Source organism: Balaenoptera musculus, chromosome 8 (genome assembly GCF_009873245.2).
Source record: "Balaenoptera musculus isolate JJ_BM4_2016_0621 chromosome 8, mBalMus1.pri.v3, whole genome shotgun sequence".
Lineage (NCBI taxonomy): Eukaryota > Metazoa > Chordata > Mammalia > Artiodactyla > Balaenopteridae > Balaenoptera > Balaenoptera musculus.
The window spans coordinates 80,480,086-80,486,206 of NC_045792.1; the positions used below are offsets into that span (position 1 = coordinate 80,480,086).

The 6,121-nt window shown below is 35.2% G+C and overlaps 1 pseudogene; it reads left to right on the forward strand.

The window, feature by feature from the left end:
* Positions 1–5,262: 5,262 nt before the first annotated feature.
* LOC118899350 lies at positions 5,263–5,853 on the forward strand (annotated as a pseudogene).
* Positions 5,854–6,121: the final 268 nt, after the last annotated feature.

Consider the following 6,121-nt stretch of genomic DNA (forward strand, 5'->3'; position numbering starts at 1 on the left):
TGAGCCAGATTGATAAAACGGATGCCCAAAGGGAGTTTTGAAAATAAACTTTTCTTCTAGTCATATGAATTTGCCAATTGAACAACATTTACTGATATGTGTGTATATGTGTGTGTGTGTTTAATATACATATATATGTATATAGTTTATGTGTACATGTGTGTTTGTGCGTATAAGTATATATGGGTATGAATATATATAGTTTCACCATGTTTCCAAATGAAATTTTGGAAGACCAAATTGGCATTTATCAAGGTTTTTCTCAGGGAGGTTGGGCTGCATGGACCCTGGATGTAGGGTATTTTCTTTTCTTTTCTTTTTTTTTAATGGAAAGAGTTTATGAAGTAAAATAAACTCAAGTTAATCCCAGCTATGTCATTCCCAAACTATGCGCCAAGGGCAAGTTACTTCATCTTTCTATTTTTAGAAATATCCTTGTTCTTAGTGGTAATAGTACCTACCTCACATGGTTGTTTACACGTTTAAATGAGATAACATTAACTTTCCCATCTTAGATCTCAGCATAGGCAATCAACTAAATGTTTATTCCCTTCTTTTTTTGTTCACAAGAAAAGCCCATGTGAATCTCATCATCTAGTTATTCTTCTACCTACCTGCATCTGCAAAGTATAAAGATATTTACATTTTTCTGTTTTATTTTCAAGAAACTGAACTCACCAAATACTTTGTTATTTGACAACATTTTGCATATTTATGTGCAAGTCCTAAAGTTTCCATGACCTTGCAGTTTGCTATTAAAATTTTGTGTAGTCTTTTGTCCTAGCTAAAGATATATGAACACATTTTACACAAAGCCCAAAGCTGGCCAGACCTTCCTTATGTGTACAAGACAGATCTTTCCCTTGGAACTAATTTTCCGCTAAGATATATTACAGAATATGTTATATTTTTCCTGGCCAGCAAGAAAACCACACTCTATTCAATATCAAATATGTGAGTTGATACACTCAGAATTTTCAATAATCTTGGGTTTCTAGACTAGTAAGGATATGGAACCATTTTCGATTTCTAAAAATCTACTTATATTACTAGGACCAAATTAACAAAAACAGCAACAACAGCCAATATTTTAGTATCTGTTATGTGTCAAGTGTTTTGCTCTTTTGTGCTTTGTGTGCATTTTCTCAGTTAATCTTCAGAATATTCTTTCACGTAGGTACTATTTGATATGACTGTTTCACAGAAGACAAAAATGAAGCTTAGTGAGGTTAAGAAATATTACCAAGGTTACCGAGTGGAATAAGGAAGAAGAAATTTAAGGTATTACGTCTAAAAATATGTCTAAATCTAGACTTAGTGTTGCTAATTTGGGTAAGATATACCCTTCAAAAAATAGATTGGGTTTATACTTTGGTTTTAAAACATGATCAAACAATTAGTCCAGTTTGAAATGCACAAAATTTATGCTGAGGAAATTTCAAATATATGCCTATTTAATTTATAAGTATATGTAACTTTTCTCTTAGTCATGGACATTTGCTCACTTGAACAGCCTTTACAGACACTTCTCTACAGCAGCAAGTATTTATTTCTCTATGAATTCATGTTTCCCAGTGAAACTTTCCAGTGAAGAAGTAAGAACAAATTGACACATATCAAATTGCAATTGACTTACTTTATTAATTGCATAGGCATTTAGCTAAGATTTTCCAAAAGTTAATCTATATTTTTTCTAAAATAATTCACCACTGAACATTCAGTTTTGAGCTCTCTTCAAACTTGACTTATACAAACTTGTGTAATATAACCACTGAGCAAGAGATAGTGTAGAAGGCTCAAATACTAGAATAATTATTGCATTATATTACTATGATAGAGCTCTTAATCTTAGTATATTACAATCAAGAAATATCTCTACATCCATAATCAGCTATTACCCAATCTTTTAAAGAGACAATTAAACTTTCAGTTAAAAAGGAAAGACTTATATTCTGGTTTGGTGTCACCAATGCTGTTTTTCTTAATTGAAAACTATTTGCCAAAAATCTGTACGTAAACCAGTAAAAATCAATTTGAGTGCTTTTCAATGCATGTAGTAGTACATCTGTTTTAGTCAGAGAATTAGTATCAGACTTGATTATAGAATTAAATTTGTGTAACCCATGCAAAATCTATCTTTACCAGCCAATTTTTTAGGAAGGATTACTATGAATTCCTAAAAAAACCTGGACTATCTTTTTCACCCTTTTTCTGATATTATCTAATGTTTTGCTACTGGCTCCATAATGTAATTATCAAATTGGATTATGATACAGTCGAATAAATTTCATCTGGTATGTTTGAAGATTATCTGTGATTAGCCAAGATATAACTCTCACCAATAAATGTCTTCAACTAACCATTTTGTCCTGAATAACACACAAAAAAGCAAATGTTCTCAGGAATTCTCCATCCTCAGATTCTGCATGGATCCTATGATAACACTCAGCCTTGTGTCCTTCTTCTCTGATAGCTTTAGCATGGCATATGGATTCATATTAAATGAATGTATAGAGATTTATCAAAAGCCATACAATCTTAATGCTAGATGGTCTTGAGAATTTCAATCCTACTCTTAAATTCTACACTTAAGAAAATGAGACCTCCGAAATGTTAACTGGTCATGCTTTATTCTTAAGGCCACACAAATAAATAGTGACAGAGAAAGGATTCTGACATTATGGGTCAGTAATTTATAAGTTCATTCGATAGCTTTCCAATGAAACAGCTAGATGAAGGCAAGGTTTTGAGACAAGAGTACATACACTTTGATACAGGAAGTAAATCTTTATTGCATAAACCTATTACAAAATACCATGAGAGGAATGTAGCCATCCCATGGTAAATAGACAGAGAGAATTTCATTGGAAATAATTACCCCAACAACATGTTATCCACCTCTATAATCCCATGACTATGCTTCCCATTGACTGATCTCGACCAGAAGCCGGGGGACAAATGAGTCCACTGAAGCAGTCCATAAAGGTCAATCTGCTGGGGCAGCCCTTCCTGGGGCATAGAGCATGGTGAGGAAGTATGGAGTATAGAAATGAAAGATCAAAATGGAATAGGTCAGCATAATCCCACACTGGATCCTCTGTGGTTGTAGAATTGTCTAATTCTCTTACACAAACGTATTTTATCCTTTGATTTTTCACCTTGGATTTAATACCTAATGCAGTACAGTTATGTTTCTACATGCCAGTTTCTTTCCTATTAAAAAATAAATAAACTTAAAGATACAGGTTTATGTAGAGTAGACCTGATAGAATTCTAAGGGGGGAACATTGCAGTGTAGTAAAGGAAAACATGAAGATGTACTAGCTCTCTTTTCCCCTCCTTCCAATAGAGAGTATGGGAATCTACCTTACACAAAAGATTGCTAAATAAAGAGTAGAGTTCTGATGTTCTTACCATTGATTTGGAAAGGAGATGAGCTAATGGTTAATATTTGGCATATATTCTGAACCATTGTGTCAAAGCTGGAATGAGTGGGATGAAAACAGCATCTGTTGCTGCTGATTTGTCCTCCCCCAGAGGCTGGGCAGCATTTGAACTTGTGACTAAGAGGCAACAGGTTTATCACACGTGATAAATTCCCCAATCTCTCTGTTAGTCTTTAGGAAAATTCCCAGCAAAAATAACAGAAAGAACCGTGAGTGAACTATATGCACAGTTTGTGAAATACAGGCGCTCAGGTAGGAATGAGCTCCCACATAAATGATTAGGAATGGGTTGAAAGTCAGGAAATAACAAGATATGTGAGTCTTGAGTTCATTTATGAACCCAGAAAAAAGGGAATAATACATTTCTATTTTAAAGTATTAGCTCTTGCAATGCACTGAAATAGAATATGCTTTACTGTGTGTAACTGAAGACTCTGGGAGGCCAAGATGTTAGGAAAGATAGACGTCAACTTGCTCACATGCAAACCACCATAGATTTTGGCTTGAGTACACTCTCTTTCCTACGAGGTCTTAACTTACACAAAATTGGAAAATCAGCCAGGCTTGACCTAGGCATCCTTTCTGGTTCCTTTCACCCATTTTCTCCACTTCTTAGAGCCCCTCAACTAAAATATTCATTATCCTCATGATGTTCGCCCTCTCTACTTGAGTGTTACTTTACTCAAGACCAACATGCTTTGAGCCAAATCAGTCCCTCTTCTTCATGGTCCATTAACTTATACCCTGCCAATCATTAAAAATGGCTCAACTATCTCTTAGGATATTTACATTGGACAAAAGTCTTCTAAAGCCTAAAATCATAAGGAATATATTTCTCAAGGTGTCATTCTAAGTAGCCAGGAAGCAATTTACCATTGTATGACCTATATTATGTACACATCAGACAGCTATGCCTTTCCACAATAGTACTTTGGATATTTCCTTTGTTAATCCTGCCTTAAATCACGGGGTCCATCAACAAGGATATTATATATTCTTGACTTTTGAGATTTTCTTTTTTATGCTGAACTTTCGCCAGCAAATTTTGATATGTGTATTATACTCACCCATCTTTACTATTAACTAGAATTTCTTCTCAAAAATTATGTGAGATAGTTCTGTCCCTCTCATAGCTGTGAATTATTAAGCTGGTACTATAGAGACAGCAGGCCCTCTCAACCTTTCAGAATCTGCACAGAAAAAAAAAAAAAGGCATCAAATCTAAGCCATATATTGAAAGCCAATGAAGATGAAACCTATTACAATCTCCTCACATTGCTGAAAATTAGGAAATCAAGAGTGAAATGTGAGGGGCAAACTTTTAAAGTCAAAATACGTAGACTAATTGCCATTGTAACCTGCCCAAACAGAGAATAGCAAGGGATATCCTAAAAGTTTTTTAGGTATTTATCCATTTGTTTGTTTATTTGTTTACTTATTAATTAAAAATATATATTGAACTCTGCTAGATATTTAGATACACAAAGGCAACCAGCAAAGTTCTCTGAAGGAACTTATAGTGTAGACTCATAATTTTAGATTTGCGTTCCAACCCAAACTATCACTTAAGATTATGAGCATTTGGGCAAATAATGGCTTCTCTGAAATGGGTATTTTATAGCTTCACGGAAGATCAGATTAGGTAATCTATATAAATCAGTGTTTTCTGGCACATGTTAAGCTTTGTGTGTAAGAATTTTCCGGTGGTAAAGAGTAGAGAATCTGGAGTCAGATCACCAGGGTCTGAATCTACCTCTTGACCGTAGATAAGATAATTATCCTCTCACAAAACTTAGCTCCTTTTCCAGTCAACGGCCTGAGGTGACCTCTCAAAATGGTTCGCTATTCACTTGACCCAGAAAACCCCACAAAATCATGCAAGTCAAGAGGTTCAAATCTTCGTGTTCACTTTAAGAACACTCATGAAACAGCCCAGGCCATTAAGGGTATGCATATCCGAAAAGTCACCAAGTATCTGAAGGATGTCACTTTAAAGAAGCAGTGTGTGCCATTCCGTAGTTACAATGGTGGAGTTGGTAGGTGTGCCCAGGCCAAACAGTGGGGCTGGACGCAGGGTCGGTGGCCCAAAAAGAGTGCTGAATTTTTACTGCACATGCTCAAAAATGCAGAGAGTAATGCTGAACTTAAGGGCTTAGATGTAGATTCTCTGGTCATTGAGCATATCCAGGTGAACAAAGCCCCCAAGATGCAGCGCAGGACATACAGAGCTCATGTCGGATCAACCCATACATGAGCTCTCCCTGCCACATTGAGATGATCCTTACTGAAAAAGAACAGATTGTTCCTAAACCAGAAGAGGAGGTTGCCCAGAAGAAAAAGATATCCCAGAAGAAATTGAAGAAACAAAAACTTATGGCCCGGGAATAAATGCTGCAAAAAATAAATGCAAATAAAAGTAAAAAAAAAAAAAAAAAATAGCTCAAAATAGATTAAAGACTTAAATATAAGACCTTAAACTGTAAAACTCCTAGAAGAAAACGTAGAGGAAAATCTCCTTGATATTGTCTTGGCAATGACTTTTTTTGGATATGGCGCCAAAAGCTCAAGCATCAGAAGAAAAAATAAGTGGAACTACATCAAACTGAAAAGCTTCTGCACAGAAAAAGAAAGAACAAAATGAAAAGCCAACCTACAGAATGGCAGAAAATATTTAC